The sequence below is a fragment of the Gopherus flavomarginatus genome, unplaced genomic scaffold, assembly GCF_025201925.1.
Source record: "Gopherus flavomarginatus isolate rGopFla2 unplaced genomic scaffold, rGopFla2.mat.asm mat_scaffold_86_arrow_ctg1, whole genome shotgun sequence".
Taxonomy (NCBI): Eukaryota; Metazoa; Chordata; order Testudines; family Testudinidae; genus Gopherus; species Gopherus flavomarginatus.
Window position 1 is genome coordinate 595,467 of NW_026115170.1, and position 16,515 is coordinate 611,981.

Consider the following 16,515-nt stretch of genomic DNA (forward strand, 5'->3'; position numbering starts at 1 on the left):
TTCAGCTGCTGTGGGATCCCCCATCTCTTTGTTATTGGGGCAGAAGTAATCAAGTGTATTTTCCTGTTTAGTTTGGATCAAGGAGAGAGTAACTGTACCTGTCATTTGAGGCCTGAGAGCTTGCTCCACGCCTGGAAAGGACTCATCATTAAGGGGTATGGGTTCCAATCCCCCCCCAAGTGTGTGGGAAGTAGAAATAGATGTTTGTTCTTGGTCTGATTGATTTTATGTCTGGTGCCTAAAGACAGAGGTATTTTTGAATATCTTTAGAATTGTTGTTAGTACTGAAGTTTCTCATCTTAAAGTTATGCTATTAGATTTCTTCTACAGTATATTTTGGTGCTGAAAGGTAAAAGGTTGCTCTGTGTGTGCTGTTATGGAGTGAAGTAACAAAGGTTGGTTGCAGAGAGGGTGCATGTGCCACAAAAGTTGTGCCTGTCCCACCCCAGCTGTGGTCCCAGAGTCCAGAATTTGCATAAACTCACCCCCTTACCTGTTACTAACAAGCTTGCCCTGCTAATTCTTCCAGCAAAACAGGCCAAAGAAAGTGTATGCAAGCCCTGTACTGCAGCCCCAGTACTATTTTCGGTTCCTTCCCACAGATCTTTCACTCCGCACCAGTCCAGTTCCTTGCTGTTGCTTGTCCAACCACTGCATGCATGTGCTAGATCGGACCCTGAGCTGATTCCTGACTGTTGTGCTCCATACAGCCTGGCCTGTCTGTGTCTCTGTGGTGCAATGGGTCAGCACGTTTGGCTCTTAACTGAAAGGATGGTGGTTCAAGCCCACCCAGGGACAGTGATAAGCCTGTGCTACTTCCTTGCTTTCCTGCGCGCAGGGCCGGCTTTAGGCCAATTCAACCAATTCCCCTGAATCGGGCCCCGCACCCAAGCCCTGCTGGTGCAGTGTACTAGGGTGGCCCAGCTTCCCCAGGGGGCAATTTAAAGGGCCTGGGGCTCCCAGCAGGGACTGGAGCCTCAGGCTGTTTAAATTGCCACCAGAGCCCCACTGCTGGAGACTTGGGGGCTATTTAAAAAGTCTGGGGCTCCCCTTGCTTCTACTGCCCCAGCCCTTTAAATAGCCCCCGAGCCCTGGGCTGCTGCTGCTACCTTGGTGGAGGAGGGGGCACTTACCGTACAGGGTAGGCTGTACCCCTGTACCCCCACCCCTGACACAGCCAGCCCCTGCTGCACCCCCTGCCCTGCCTGCACCAGCCCCGCACCCCGTGCCCTGTCTCCAGTCAACCCTTGCCGCACTCCCCTGCCTTAAGCCAGCCAGTCCCACACTCCTCTGTCTCCAGGCCTGCCAACCCGTGCGCACTCCCCTGAGGCCCTGCCTGAAGCCAACCAGCCCACTCCACCCCACATCCCCCTGCCTGCTGCCAGCCCCTGTCAGCAGCCAGTCCCACACACCCTGCCCTGCCTGCAGCCAGCCCATTTGCAGCCAGTCCTGCACCCCCTGTCCTGTCTGCAGCCAGCCCCGCAAGCCTTGCCCTGCTTGCAGCCAGACCTTACCTCCAGTCAGCCCCTGCCCTGCCTCCAGCCAGCCCCATGTCCACTGGTGCCCTGCAGTTCCCAGGGCAGTAACCCTGCACACATGCTGCAATGAGAGGGGCAGTGAACAGCTGTGACCCACACATGTGCACACCTTAGGGTGACCAGACAGCAAGTGTGAAAAATTGGAACAGTGTGGGGGATAATAGGATCCTATATAAGCAGAAGACCCCCCAAATTGGGACTGTCTCTATAAAATCGGGACATCTGGTCACCCTAGCACACCCCCAGGGAGTGGCGGGGACCCACACATGTGAAACGGAGCTCATTTCTAGTTCAGGCCCATCTTTTTTAAAGAGAATTTTAAGTAGGGTTAACATACATCCGTATTTTCCTGGACATGTCCAGCTTTTTGGTTCTTAAATAGACCATCTGGGAGAAATTTTTAAAAATATGGATGTATGGTAACCCTATTGGTACAAAAAATACATACTGTGGCACATCCCTTAAATCAGAACTTTTTACAGGGAACCGGCTGCTAAGAAATGAAAGGCTTTTATTTACATGATTTTTTTTTCAGTCATCCCTGCCGGGGCCCCGCCGAATATGTTCGAATTGGGCCCCGCACTTCCTAAAGCTGGCCCTGCCTGCGGGGAGCCTCAAAGGTCCCATTTTGCTGCCTCTTGGCCTCAGTGCGTTCAGCTAGTGGCCCGAAGACCGGGCTGGATGTCATTCAGAAACCCATCTCCCAGCAGCTGTTCCAGAGGCTCAGGTTTAATCCTCAAGGCCGAGCACAAAAACTTTCAGCCAGGAACATTTCGCTCTCTCCCCGCCTCCGCCCAAGTGGCAAAGGAGAAGCAGACGAGACACGCCGGCTCAAAGACGCCTCCCTCCCACTTCCCTGTAGGCTGTGCAAAGCTCTTGGCCTGCCTCACGCCTTGTCAGGAAAGCGCGGCCATGCTACTCACGCCTGAGTCACGTCCGCAGCCTGGCCTGCCCTGGCTGACGGTGTGCAGAGCCACGCCAGTCAATGGCAGTTTGAGTCTGGAGCCTAGGCTCTTTCCCCTGACAGCCACACACACAGCACTGCCTGGTGTCCCGAGAGCCTCCTTCCTGTTCTCCCGCAGCACACGTTGCCTGCCAGTGTGGGTGGGAAAAGGGGACCAGGAAGTACTGCAGCCTCATTCCAGGACAGGAGGCCCTCACCATACCCAGGCCTGTCTCTTGCCTTCAGTCCAGGTAGCCTCATGGCCTAGGTTCTTGGCGCTCTGCTGGTCACTGCCTTGCTGGAAGACCCTGAGGGAAAAGAAGCAAGCACACATGTAGCAGAGGATGGCTTTGATCCATTAATCTCTGGGTTATGGGCCCAGCACACTTATGCTGTACCATTCTGCTGGTTTTTCATGACCGCTGCCACTCTGCCACCACTATCTGGATTAGCACTTTATGCACTCTCACATTGGCAGGCAGATGTGCAGTCTGCTAGGCAGCTGTCCTGGTCACAGGATATTACAGCTTCTACAGGGTAAAAGGGATCTATTTGGGGTTTGGACCCCATTGGGAGCTGGATAGCTGAGTGCCAGAGACGGGAGCACTTCTTAAACTGTTTTCAGTTAAGCCTTCAGCTTCACCCTCACCTGAAAAGTACTCACCATTAAGGGGTATGGGTTCCAAATGCCAAAAGCATGTGGGAGGTAAGAATGGGTGTTTAGCTGTCTGTGGTTGTTTTAGCTGATTTCCTTTTTGCTGTTCCTGGTGTGTAAAGACAGAGACATTTTTGAATCTCTTAAAGTTGCTGTTAGTGCTACAGTCCCTCACCTTAAGCTTATGCTATTAGATCTCTTCTGTGATATATTCTGGTTCTGAAAGGTAAAAGGTCGCTCTGTGTGTGGCATTATGGAGTGAGGTAGTAAATGTTGGTTGCAGAAATGGGGCATGTGCCACAACAGTCCTGCCCCTCAGCTGCATTCCCTGAGTCCAACCTGCAAAATTTCCATGCAGTCAGAGTGGAAAAGAGCATTTTATTTAACTGTGAAGTTGCTTACAACTTTCAGTGTGTAAGTGAGATCAGAACCCCCCACTCTAAGTACATCTAAAATTTATACTTAACTATTAGTGATCTTAGGTCTGTAGCATAGAACTGAATTTGTGCTGCAATTAGAAAGAGCTTTATTTTTAAACTAGAAAAGAAAAAAAGCCACAAAATCTGGAGGAAGAAACTTCAAAAAAAACCCGTAATACTAAATTTAAATATTCATTTTCAAACTTTTATATTTCACTATGCTTTGGAACCCATGTCCCCTGCCTAATGAGATATATGTAGGTTCGGGTGGCTCCCAAAAGCATGACCTGCTAAGGACCGTTCTACTGTCCTTGATTCATATCACCAGGATAACTACACTTTATTACTCCTGCCCTAATAAGAAAGAGATTGGGGATCTCACAGCAGCCGAAATGACCATTTGGACAAGCACTCCCATCATGCAATGCGGGGTGGGTGTGCCCATGCACATCAGCAACAAAAGACTTTTACAACACATCACCAACAGATGTCAGGGTAGAGTTCATTCTGACCCTGCTTACATCCTCCCCACAACCAAGAATTGGTGCTCCTGGTAAATCACACTCCCTATTATACCAAATCATTGGTATTGAATGCTGAAGTCACAGCTAGCAAAAGTAGCCACCCATCTCTGCCCTGCAGCATCCAGCTTAGCCCTTGTTAACATATAAGTCAGTGGATTGTTCTCTATCCATACCTGAAACTGAGCACCACACAAGTAGTCTCCAAAGTTCTCAGTGATGGCCCATTTCAAGCCCAAGAACTGCAGCTGGTGGATGGGATAGCGAGTTTCGCTATCAGACAGTCCTCAGCTGGCAAAGGCTACAGATTTACATTTGCCTTCCACTTCCTGGTACGAGACTGCTCCCAAACCCTCCAAACTGGCATCAGCATGCAGGATAAATGGCTTGTTTGGGTCAGCAGAGACTAGGACTGGCACATGAATCAGGCAAATAATGATTTCCCGTAAAGCTCTGTCACATCTCTCATCCCGCCATGTCCCAAATGGAGAGGAGAGGAGCCCCTCCCCTGTCCCAGCCCAAGAACACCAGATCTGTGGAGGCAAGATGTCTGTAGCCCAAACCAGCTGGAGCTGCTGGAGAGAGGAGTTCTCCCCTCAGCCCAGGCCCACTGGAGTTGCTATTGCAGTGGGGGAGAGATGTCTTTCATCTAGTTCTTAGATGTCCTGATAAGAGGGGGGTTGAGTTTTTTCTTCCCACCTACAGCTCAAACTTCTTTTTCCCCCACCACTTTCTGCTCTAGCCTGATCTCCCTCTTTCCCCTCAATTCTCTTTTTCCTGGTCTTGTTCCAGAGCCCTGACAGCCCAATTCTCTGCCCTAACCCTGTGCCCTCTACTGCACCCTGAACCTCTCATTCTAACCCCACCCTAGAGCCTGCACTCCCAGGGCCAGTGCCCTCATCCACCTGCACTCCAACTCTCTGTCCCATGTACCCTGATTTAGGGAGTACTAATAATATTAATTTGGATAATATGATGAAAATTTAATTTATTAGCTTACATTTTATTTAATTTAATTGAGTTACAAAGTTACAGTTGCTTTACTGCTATTCAATAGATACATAGGGCATTATATGCAACAAGGTTTTGGTTAATGTCTCTTACCACAATTCCTTGATAACCTGGTGGTAAGAGACACAGAACCAGCCTTGCAGTTCAGGTTTCTCAATTCTTGAGTGAAAGATGCAGCGCTTAGAAAAAGCTAATGTTACTTACGGTTTACTTGGCTAAGTTAAACTTAAAATCAAAACCTAATAAACAAAGAATAAAAACTTACGGAAATGGAGCTTAGCCTAGTTCCCTTGAAACTTAAAGTTTCAGAACAAGTACAGCCTACTGCTAGTACATAGAGAGAGAGTGGAGGAAGTAAGTCAGAATGATAGAGTGAAGTGCTCTAGTGAGGTGGGTTACCTCTTTTAAAGGGCACAAGCACCGGAAATCCTTCCTCCTATGTCCAAATTTCATTCCTCACCCACAAAACGTTAGGGTACGCTTACTTCACAGGCTAGTATGTTTGTGCATGTTGATGACATGTACATATGCACATAAGTTCCCTTGTGTTGTACCTGTTAAGTCTGTGGGTAGAATACGGAAAAAAAAACCCTATGCCATTCTCCATTGTCGATTGGTCTAAGTAAATGTCTTAGACAGGCGTGAGTACTTATCTATTTAAGTAAAAAGATACAGGTCAACTTTGCTTTCTTAGTAAAAGGTCACAATATAGATATGCTAACCTTGCCTTAGCTTAACATACAGGATATGGCCTGCAGGGTCTCGTAAGTCATGTGCCTCAGCCTCTTAATCATTTCTATTGCCCGCCACTGGACCCTCTCCAAATTGTCCACATCCCTTCGCATGTGGGACCCAACCCCAAAAGTACCCACATTTCACCCCAATGGCCCCCAAATGCCTGATTTTAATATGTACATAGGGTGCTCCCATGGTCATGTCACTCCCGAGCTCTCCAGTGGAGCCTGCTGGTGGAGAACAAGGTCAAAATCAGTCAGGACGTCGCTCAGTCAATTCCCTGTGCTCCCAGCAGGTGGTATCGGAAAGCTCCAAGATGGCTCACTTCCCTTTCTTTCATCAGCTTCAGGCCCCAGGGTTACAAATGCCCAAACTAGTTGGGATTCTCCCCTGGGCTCAGGGTGTGGGGCTGCTCTGAGGGGATGGACTTGCACACTTGGGATATTAGTGCAAAGATACAATTTCAATTTCTCTTAGAGAAATTTGAGGGCAATTTATATTTGGTAAAAATCTTATTTCGTGAAAGGAAAGCTGCAGTGATAGCCTGGTTACTGGGGTGCAAAACACTTTCCTCTTGCAAGAAACAAGAAGTTAGAATTAGACATTTACATCATTTGTTCCAATGTTGGCACAGGTTGAATTTTGCTTCTGTGCAGGTTTGTTTCAGGCGGTGACTGTTTTGGTTTATTGGGTTGTTTTGGTTTTTTTAAGTTGGAATGGAGATTTTAATTGACATTTGCTGGATTCGAATGGCTGACCTGCAACACCAGTTTTGACATACTTCTGCATATTTTATACAGATTTGGCCAGTATTCAAGGATTCAATTCCTTTATAGGAGGTTTTAGAGTTCAGGCTTATTTATTTGATGTTATTTTATCATCCTGCTGTAGCACACCTTTTTGATAAAACCTTGAAATTATTAATTTATGGCATTTGTTAGTTTTTATTTTTAAAAACAAAGTTTTTCTTAATGTTTGGGTTTTAAATTAAGCATTGTTTTTGGTTTCAAATTTTCATTTAGGTTTTGGTTGTTGATGGGATCTTTAAGAACTTTGGATTTAATACTAAAATTTGGACAGATTTAGCTTATTGAAAGTAAACTGTTCACTATTTTATTTTAATAAAGGTTGTATTGCTGTAAACCCTGGCCAGTGAGAGAGGAGATGAGCCTGGCCTTTAACTGAGAAGGAGCAGAGGCATGGGAGAGGCCAGGTGATGGGGGGGCACTACCCCCCAATTTTTTTTGTCTACCCACCTCAGTCTCCCACCAAACGAGAAGAGTCTGATGCCACTCCTGCTGGTCACTGGGTGTCACTGCTGCTCCATGGGAAACATGCTCTGTGCATAACGCAGCTTGGTGAGAAATACACTCTGTGCCTTACCGTGACTGGTCCGTGGGTGTCACTGCTCCTAGAAGGCAGACACACGCTGTGCATTACACCACCTGACCGCTGGGTGTCATTGCTGTATCAATGGAAAAACTTTCTGTGCATTACCCTGAATGACCACGAGGTGTCACTGCTGCTCCAAGGGAAACATGCTCTGTGTGTTACCCTGATTGGCCACTTGGTGTCACTGCTGCGCCAAGCAAAACACCTTCTGTGCATTACTCTGACTGCCCACTGGGTGTCACTGCTGCGCCAAGGGAGACATAAGAGCGGCCAGACTGGTTCAGACGCAAAGTCCATCTAGCCCAGTATCCTCCTGTCTTCTGACAGTGGCCAGTGCCAGGTGCCCCAGAGGGAATGAACAGAGCAGGGAATCATCAAGCGATCCATCCCCTGTTGCCCATTCCCAGCTTCTGACAAACAGAGGCTACAAGCACCATCCCTGCCCACCCTGTCTAAGAGCCCTTGATGGATCTATCCACCATAAACTTATCTAGTTCTGTTTTGAACCCTGTTATAGTCTTGCCCTTCACAACATCCTCTTGCAAGGAGTTCCACAGATTAACTATGCAACTGTCTTGAGTTTACTCCCCCTCCCCTGGCAAGGTTGTATATGGAAAAGAGGAAGAGGATGAGGAGAGCCATGATGTATCTGTCAGTGGCTGGTGCCTCAGTTTCCTCTAGGCAGCAGTGCTGCAGGCTCCTTTGGTCTGTGCCCATGCAACTGTGTTTGGGGAAGGAGGAGTAGAGGCTCATTCTTCCCAGCCCCACGCCCCCACCCCCAGCAGCTGGGGAATCCAGGCCAAATTTAATCCTGGTAGCTGGGCTGGGATTAGCCTGGGCTGGGGTAGGGCTGGGGAGGAATTGGGAGAGAGACAGACGCACCTGCTGTGAGGGAAGATCCTCCCATTCCCTGCCAACCCCATTCACTCCTTGCAGCACGGCACCCCCTAGCATTTCTTTCTCTGTCATGGGAGCTGTCTGCTGCTTCTTCTCCCTTAGCATCATCTCTCCCCATCCTGGAGCACTGGCATTGCCCATCCTGTGCAAACAGGCAGGCCCCAGTGTGCCCCATGGCATTGCCCTGCAATTGTGGAGGCAGCTGTTGGATGGAGCCATATCAAAATATGGGGGTGGGCAAGGCTGGGGACCAGGACTCCTGGGTTCTCCCCTCAAATGTGGGAGGGGAGTGGAGATTAGGGGGTAGAGTGAGGGAGGGACAGGGCTGGGATCCTGGGCTACTGCTTTTTCTGGTTTTCTCCACCTCCTGCAGCTGCCTCGATCCTTTCAATGTGTTTCTTGTTCCATATTCATTTGCTGACTTGTGTAAATCACCCCAGAGGTGGCTGCATCTCAGTGTTGGGTGAGGTACGCTTGGCTGCATCACCTCCTAACCGCGTCTCTCTCCCCCTTCGGGTGACCCTGCAGCACTCAGCAAACATCCACAAGATCATGGGGCACTTTGAGCACTGCGCAGGCAGGGGCCAGGCGCCCAGCCCTCCCTCCAGAGAATGGGACACAGCATCGACTACTTTTTACAGGGATTAAAAAGGGGCAAAGGAGGGCAAATCAGAGGAGTAGGTGGCCAGGGTCTGAGCAGGGGGTGGAAATTGACTGGTCGGGGGTCAAGCAGCTGGAGGCAGAGTTAGGAGAGGGACTGAAGGCAAAGTCAGGGAGGTGGGAAGGAGCCGGAGTTAAGCCCGGAGGGAGGCGCTGCCAGAGGGTTAAACCCCGGCACAGGCAGGGGCCGAGGGGGAACAGTTATCCCGGTGGGCTGAGACTCCAGTGTTTGCAAACATGGGTGGGGGGAGCAGAGGGCTTTTTTATTTCCCCTCTCACAGGCAGCACCTCTCAGCATGGACTTCCCAGGGCTGGGCTCTTAAAGGCACAGGCATCCCACTGCCTAAACACTGCAGCTCCTCTCTGATGTAACCTACTGAGGTGCTGCAGTAGGAGACTCAATTCAGTGAAACTGGGCATTCCCTATACGCCCCCCAGCCAGGGGGCTGTGCACCCCCTTCCCCGATTTTCCCCAACACCCCCTCCCTCAGTGGTCAGGTAGTTACATGCAGCGCTGCCAATGTTGTCATTGGTTGCAAATTTGAATGGAAATTGAAACGTTAACACACACTTTAAAAGCAGATACAACGTATGAAAACTACTTGTACCTGAGAAAGTCAAATAGGTTTGGAAAGTCTGGACAAAGCCGGGTTTCCTCACCCAGCTGTTGTGTTTGCTGACAATGTTGGTGCATTGGCTTCGGCAGTGTTGGCCAACCTTAGAATTTCAAATGATGATTTGTAAGCGAGGTGTGAATGAGCTCTCCCCTGGCAGCTACTGATGACCAGGGTTGGGGGGAAGCTTTGGGACCAGACTGTATTTACATGAACTCACCTACTCTGCTGAGGTATCCAGCGGACAGAGCTGGGCTGCCTCTGCTCTAGGTGCCCGGAGGAGGGAAGGTGTGTGGGGCTCCAGCCTGGGACACTTCCTCCCTCCTGCCAAGGCCTAACTATTAATCCCAGCGCTGGCACTCCTTTCTTCAAGCGCCATGTGGGCCAGAGGAAACGTGTGGTAGGAAGCACAAGGGCCAAGCTTGTGAACATCAGGTGCAGCAGCAAGAATCCCAACTATCAGGGTAGCAAGTTCCAGAGACCTATCCCATTGTGGCCATCCCTGCCAAAGACCTGGCTCTCGGAGGTGTGAGTCACCCAGCAGGAGGGGAAAGATTCACTCTTACACAGCTGGAGACAGGGGAGTTGAGCTCTGGGGCATTACCACAAGCATGGGTGGGTGGCAAGTTTGTAGAAATTTTGGTGGTGCTCACAACCCGCCCCCAAACTCCACCTCTACCTACCTAAGGCTCTGGGAGGGGGTTTGGGGGGGATTAGGGTGCAGGATTCAGGATGGAGTTTGGGTGCTGGGTGTAGGCTTCGGCAGGGTTGTAGAAAGGGGTGAGAGGTGCAGGCTCTGGGGGTGTGAAGGAGTGTGTGGGAAGGGGTGCAACCTCTGGGAGGGAGCGTAGGGCTGAGGATGAGGGATTCATGATGCAGGAGGGGACTCAAGACTGAGGCAGAGTATCAGGGTTCAGAGGGAGCTCAGGGTTGGGGGTGTTGGAGAGGCTGAGGGCAGCCTGCACTAGGACTCTGGGGCAGCAGTTCTGCCCAGAATCCCTCTACTCCAGCAGCAGGAGCAGGCAGGGGACAGGCACATGCTGCTTTTTGTCAGGCAGGGATGCACCACAGCAGAGGGGAGGGGTGCCATGCAGGGGCCAGGGGAAAAGACCCAACTCCAAATATTGCTGGAGCAGGGCCCCCAGCCCTGAATGTTCCTGGAGCACGAGCACCTCAAATATATATAACCTGCCGCCTATGACCACAAGCCATCACAAGGTCCCACTGAGATTTGAACTCAGATTACAGGATTCAGAGTCCTGAGTGCTGCCCATTACACCATGGGAGCAGCTTGTGCTGCCTTCTCTGCACATCGGTGACCCTCATGGGGCTGGTTTGTGTAAGGGGGCTCTTGGCCCTTTACTAAAACTTAGTGTGTGTGGGTGGAGGTTGGTTGGCTAGTTCCCAGCACCAATAGAAGGGGGAAGGATCAATGGGAAATCAGGACCCTGAGACTGACAGTCCCCAGGGGCAAAGGGGAGAGGCCAAAGCTCCAAGTTAGCTGCACTGACAGGCCAGACAGTGTAACAAGAGAGTCACCAAGCCAGGGGGTCCCATCCTCCATGTGAGCTGGAACTGCCTGGGTGAGAGTGGGGCAGAGCTAAGGAGAGAGCCGGAGCCCGAGAAGAGCCGGGGAGCAGAACTGTGCAGGTGTAGTGTCAGAAACTGCTGTATGTAGGAATTTGCAACCTGTAGCAGTTACTGATACCTGAGGTTGTTCTTATTTGCTGACTTGTCCTAATTGGCTAAAACTTGACAGTGGTTTCTCTAGAAAAGGCCAGTCCCTGGCCCCTTGGTCCAGACATCCTCCTTCATATCACGCTAGGGTGACCAGATGTCAAAGATGAAATATTGGGATGTGGGGGGCGGAGCAAAAAAAAAAAAAAGCCAGAGGGCCCCCCTGCCGCCAAGCGGAAGTGGCACAACCCCATCTCCAACCAATTCTTGGCTCCAACCTCTGCTACACCCCCAGCTCCCCCATCCTCTCACTCTTGGGCCCAGCCTGGGCTCCAAGCTCTGCAGCCGAGCCATGATCCGGGCCCCTCCTGCAGCTCCTGGGCAAGGGGTGAACCAGGCAGCTCCTGGCAGGAGCGTGTCCGCCCCACTTGTGTCTCCGCCCCCCCCCACCTGGGCCCTGCCTGCTCCATGCTGCCCCCACACCAATGCGCTGCCCGCAGGCTGCAGGGCAGGCGCAGCTTCTGCGCTGCTCTCCTGGCCAAGGCCATGGCCAGTGTGCAGACCTGCGAGGGAGGGGTGCAGCCTTCCCTCTCCAGGTCTGCAAGGGGAATGTAAAGCGGCCGTTCCTGCGGGAGTAAGGCGCTGCCATCCCTCCCTAGCTCTGCCAGAGGACTGGGCAGCAGCAGTATTAGCAGGGGCAGGGCGCTTGATTGTTTCCCCGGCTCCGCGAAGGGACTGGAGACCGGCCGTTCCTGGGCGCGTGGTGTGCTAGGTTCCTTCCTAGCTCTGCGACGGCAGTGGGGAGCAGCCGTTACTGTGGCGGTGGGGCACTGGGTTCCCTCCCCAGCTCTGACAGGGGCCTAGGGAGCACCACTTCCTGCGGGATTAGGGCGCTGCCATCTCTCCCTAGCTCTGCGAGACCACTGGGGAGCGGCCCTTCCTGCGGGATTAGGGCGCTGCCTTCTCTCCCTAGCTCTGCGAGACGACTGCGGAGCATCCCTTCCTGCGGGATTAGGGCACTTCCATCTCTCCCTAGCTCTGCGAGACCACTGGGGAGTAGCCCTTCCTGCTGGGGCGGGGCGCTGGCTTCCCTCCCCAGCTCTGCCAGGGGCATGGGGAGCAGCCCTTCCTGCTGGATTAGGACGCTGCTTTCTCTCCCTAGCTCTGTGAAACCACTGGGGAGCAGCCCTTCCTGTAGGATTAGGGCGCTGCCTCCTCTCCCTAGCTCTGCGAGACCACTGGGGAGCAGTCCTTCCTGCGGCATTAGGGTGCTGCCTTCTCTCCCCATATCTGCGAGACCACTGGGGAGCGGCCCTTCCTGAGGGATTAGAGCGCTGCCTTCTCTCCCTAGCTCCGTGAGACCACTGGGGAGCGGCCCTTAATGCGGGATTAGGGCGCTCCCTCCTCTCCCTAGCTCTGCAAGACCACTGCGGAGCAGCCCATCCTGCGGGATTAGCGTGCTATCTCCTCTCCCCATCTCTGAGACACCACTGGGGAGCGGCCCTTCCTGTGGGATTAGGGCGCTGCCTTCTCTCCCTAGCACTGCGAGACCACTGGGGAGCGGCCCTTCCTGCGGGATAAGGGCGCTGCCTTCTCTCCCTAGCTCTGCGAGACCACTGGGGAGCGGCCGTTCCTCCGGGATTAGGGTGCTGCCTCCTCTCCCTAGCTCTGCGAGACAACTGGGGAGCAGCCTATCCTGTGGGATTGGATGCTGTCTTCTCTCACTAGCTCTGTGAGACCACTGGGGAGCGGACCTTCCTTCGTGGGCGGGGTGCTGGCTTCCCTCCCCAGCTCTGCCAAGGGCCTGGGGAGCAGCCCTTCCTGCAGGATTAGGGCGCTGCCTTCTCTCCGTAGCTCTGCGAGACGACTGGGGAGCGGCCCTTCCTGCGGGATTAGGGCGCTGCTTCCTCTCTCTAGCTCTGCGAGACCACTGGGGAGCAGCCTTCCCTGCGGGTTTAGGGCGCTGCATTCTCTCCCTAGCTCTGCGAGACCACTGGGGAGCAGCCCTTCCTGCAGGATTAGGGCGCTGCCTTCTCTCCGTAGCTCTGCAAGACCACTGGGGAGCGGCTCTTCCTTCGGGATTAGGGCGCAGCTTCCTCTCTCTAGCTCTGCGAGACCACTGGGGAGCAGCCTTCCCTGCAGGTTTAGGGCGCTGCATTCTCTCCCTAGCTCTGCGAGACCACTGGGGAGCAGCCCTTCCTGCGGGATTAGGGCGCTGCCTTCTCTCCGTAGCTCTGCGAGACCACTGGGGAGAGTCTCTTCCTGCGGGATTAGGGCGCTGCTTCCTCTCTCTAGCTCTGCGAGACCACTGGGGAGCAGCCCTCCCTGCGGGTTTAGGGCGCTGCATTCTCTCCCTAGCTCTGCGAGACCACTGGGGAGCGGCCCTTCCTGCGGGATTAGGGCGCCGCCTTCTCTCCCTAGCTCTGCGAGACCACTGGGGATCGGCCCTTCCTGCGGGGGCGGGGCGCTGGCTTCCCTCCCCATCTCTGCCAGGGGCATCGGAAGCAGCCCTTCCTGCGGAATTAGGACGCTGCCTTCTCTCCCTAGCTCTGTGAAACCACTGGGGAGCGGCCCTTCCTCCGGGATTAGGGCGCTGCCTTCTCTCCCTAGCTCTGAGAGACCACTGGGGAGCAGCCCTTCCTGAGGGATTAGGGCGCTGCCATCTCTCTCTAGCTCTGCGAGACCACTGGGAAGCGGCCCTTCCTGCGGGATTAGGGCGCTGCCTTCTCCCCTAGCTCTGCGAGACCACTGGGGAATGACCCTTCCTGCGGGATTAGGGCGCTGCCTCCTCTCCCTAGCTCTGCGAGAACACTGGGGAGCGGCCCTTCCAGCGGGATTAGGGCACTGCCTCCTCTCCCTAGTTCTGCGAGATCTCTGGAGAGCGGCTCTTCCTGCGGGATTAGGGAGCTGCCTTCTCTCCCTAGCTCTGCGAGATGACTGGGGAGCGGTCCTTCCTGAGGGATTAGGGCGCTGCCATCTCTCTCTAGCTCTGCGAGACCACTGGGGAGCAGCCCTCCCTGCGGGTTTAGGGCGCTGCATTCTCTCCCTAGCTCTGCGAGACCACTGGGGAGCGGCCCTTCCTGCGGGATTAGGGCGCCGCCTTCTCTCCCTAGCTCTGCGAGACCACTGGGGATCGGCCCTTCCTGCGGGGGTGGGGCGCTGGCTTCCCTCCCCATCTCTGCCAGGGGCATCGGAAGCAGCCCTTCCTGCGGAATTAGGACGCTGCCTTCTCTCCCTAGCTCTGTGAAACCACTGGGGAGCGGCCCTTCCTCCGGGATTAGGGCGCTGCCTTCTCTCCCTAGCTCTGAGAGACCACTGGGGAGCAGCCCTTCCTGCGGGATTAGGGCGCTGCCTTCTCTCCCTAGCTCTGCGAGACCACTGGGGAGCAGCCCTTCCTGCGGGATTAGGGAGCTGCCCTCTCTCCCTAGCTCTGCGAGAACACTGCGGAGCGGCCCTTCCAGCGGGATTAGGGCGCTGCCATCTCTCTCTAGCTCTGCGAGACCACTGGGGAGCGGCCCTTCCTGCGGGATTAGGGTGCTGCCTTCTCCCCTAGCTCTGCGAGACCACTGGGGAATGACCCTTCCTGCGGGATTAGGGCGCTGCCTCCTCTCCCTAGCTCTGCGAGAACACTGGGGAGCGGCCCTTCCAGCGGGATTAGGGCACTGCCTCCTCTCCCTAGTTCTGCGAGATCTCTGGAGAGCGGCTCTTCCTGCGGGATTAGGGAGCTGCCTTCTCTCCCTAGCTCTGCGAGATGACTGGGGAGCGGTCCTTCCTGAGGGATTAGGGCGCTGCCATCTCTCTCTAGCTCTGCGAGACCACTGGGGAGCGGCCCTTCCTGCGGGATTAGGGCGCTGCCTTCTCTCCCTAGCTCTGCAAGACCATGGGGAGCGGCCCTTCCTGCTGGGGTGGGGCGCTGGCTTCCCTCCCCAGCTCTGCCAGGGGCATCGGAAGCAGCCCTTCCTGCGGAATTAGGACGCTGCCTTCTCTCCCTAGCTCTGTGAAACCACTGGGGAGCGGCCCTTCCTCCGGGATTAGGGCGCTGCCTTCTCTCCCTAGCTCTGAGAGACCACTGGGGAGCAGCCCTTCCTGTGGGATTAGGGCGCTGCCTTCTCTCCCTAGCTCTGCGAGACCACTGGGGAGCAGCCCTTCCTGCGGGATTAGGGAGCTGCCTTCTCTCCCTAGCTCTGCGAGACCACTGGGGAGCGGCCTTCCCTCCGGGATTAGGGCGCTGCCTCCTCTCCCTAGCTCTGCGAGACCACTGGGGAGCAGCCCTTCCTGTGGGATTAGGACGCTGCCTTCTGTCACTAGCTCTCTGAGACCACTGGGGAGCGGACCTTCCTTCATGGGCGGGGTGCTGGCTTCCCTCCCCAGCTCTGCCAAGGGCCTGGGGAGCAGCGCTTCCTGCAGGATTAGGGCGCTACCTTCTCTCCCTAGCTCTGCGAGACCACTGGGGAACAGCCCTTCCTGCGGGATTAGGGTGCTGTCTTCTCTCCATAGCTCTGCGAGACCACTGGGGAGCGGCCCTTCCTGCGGGATTAGGGCGCTGCTTCCTCTCTCTAGCTCTGCCAGACCACTAGGGAGCAGCCCTCCCTGCGGGTTTAGGGCGCTGCATTCACTCCCTAGCTCTGCAAGACCAATGGGGAGCGGCCCTTCCTGCGGGATTTGGGCGCTGCCTTCTCTCCCTAGCTCTGCGAGATGACTGGGGAGCGGTCCTTCCTGCGGGATTAGGGCGCTGCCTTCTCCCCTAGCTCTGCGAGACCACTGGGGAATGACCCTTCCTGCGGGATTAGGGCGCTGCCTCCTCTCCCTAGCTCTGCGAGAACACTGGGGAGCGGCCCTTCCAGCGGGATTAGGGCACTGCCTCCTCTCCCTAGTTCTGCGAGATCTCTGGAGAGCGGCTCTTCCTGCGGGATTAGGGAGCTGCCTTCTCTCCCTAGCTCTGCGAGATGACTGGGGAGCGGTCCTTCCTGAGGGATTAGGGCGCTGCCATCTCTCTCTAGCTCTGCGAGACCACTGGGGAGCGGCCCTTCCTGCGGGATTAGGGCGCTGCCTTCTCTCCCTAGCTCTGCAAGACCATGGGGAGCGGCCCTTCCTGCTGGGGTGGGGCGCTGGCTTCCCTCCCCAGCTCTGCCAGGGGCATCGGAAGCAGCCCTTCCTGCGGAATTAGGACGCTGCCTTCTCTCCCTAGCTCTGTGAAACCACTGGGGAGCGGCCCTTCCTCCGGGATTAGGGCGCTGCCTTCTCTCCCTAGCTCTGAGAGACCACTGGGGAGCAGCCCTTCCTGTGGGATTAGGGCGCTGCCTTCTCTCCCTAGCTCTGCGAGATGACTGGGGAGCGGTCCTTCCTGCGGGATTAGGGCGCTGCCTTCTCCCCTAGCTCTGCGAGACCACTGGGGAATGACCCTTCCTGCGGGATTAGGGCGCTGCCTCCTCTCCCTAGCTCTGCGAGAACAC

General features: G+C 54.6%; 1 non-coding gene across 1 annotated transcript; it reads left to right on the plus strand.

The window, feature by feature from the left end:
- The first annotated feature begins 724 nt into the window (after positions 1–724).
- TRNAK-CUU (transfer RNA lysine (anticodon CUU)) lies at positions 725–798 on the plus strand. The gene has a single exon. It is a non-coding gene; the product is annotated as a tRNA-Lys (tRNA).
- Positions 799–16,515: the final 15,717 nt, after the last annotated feature.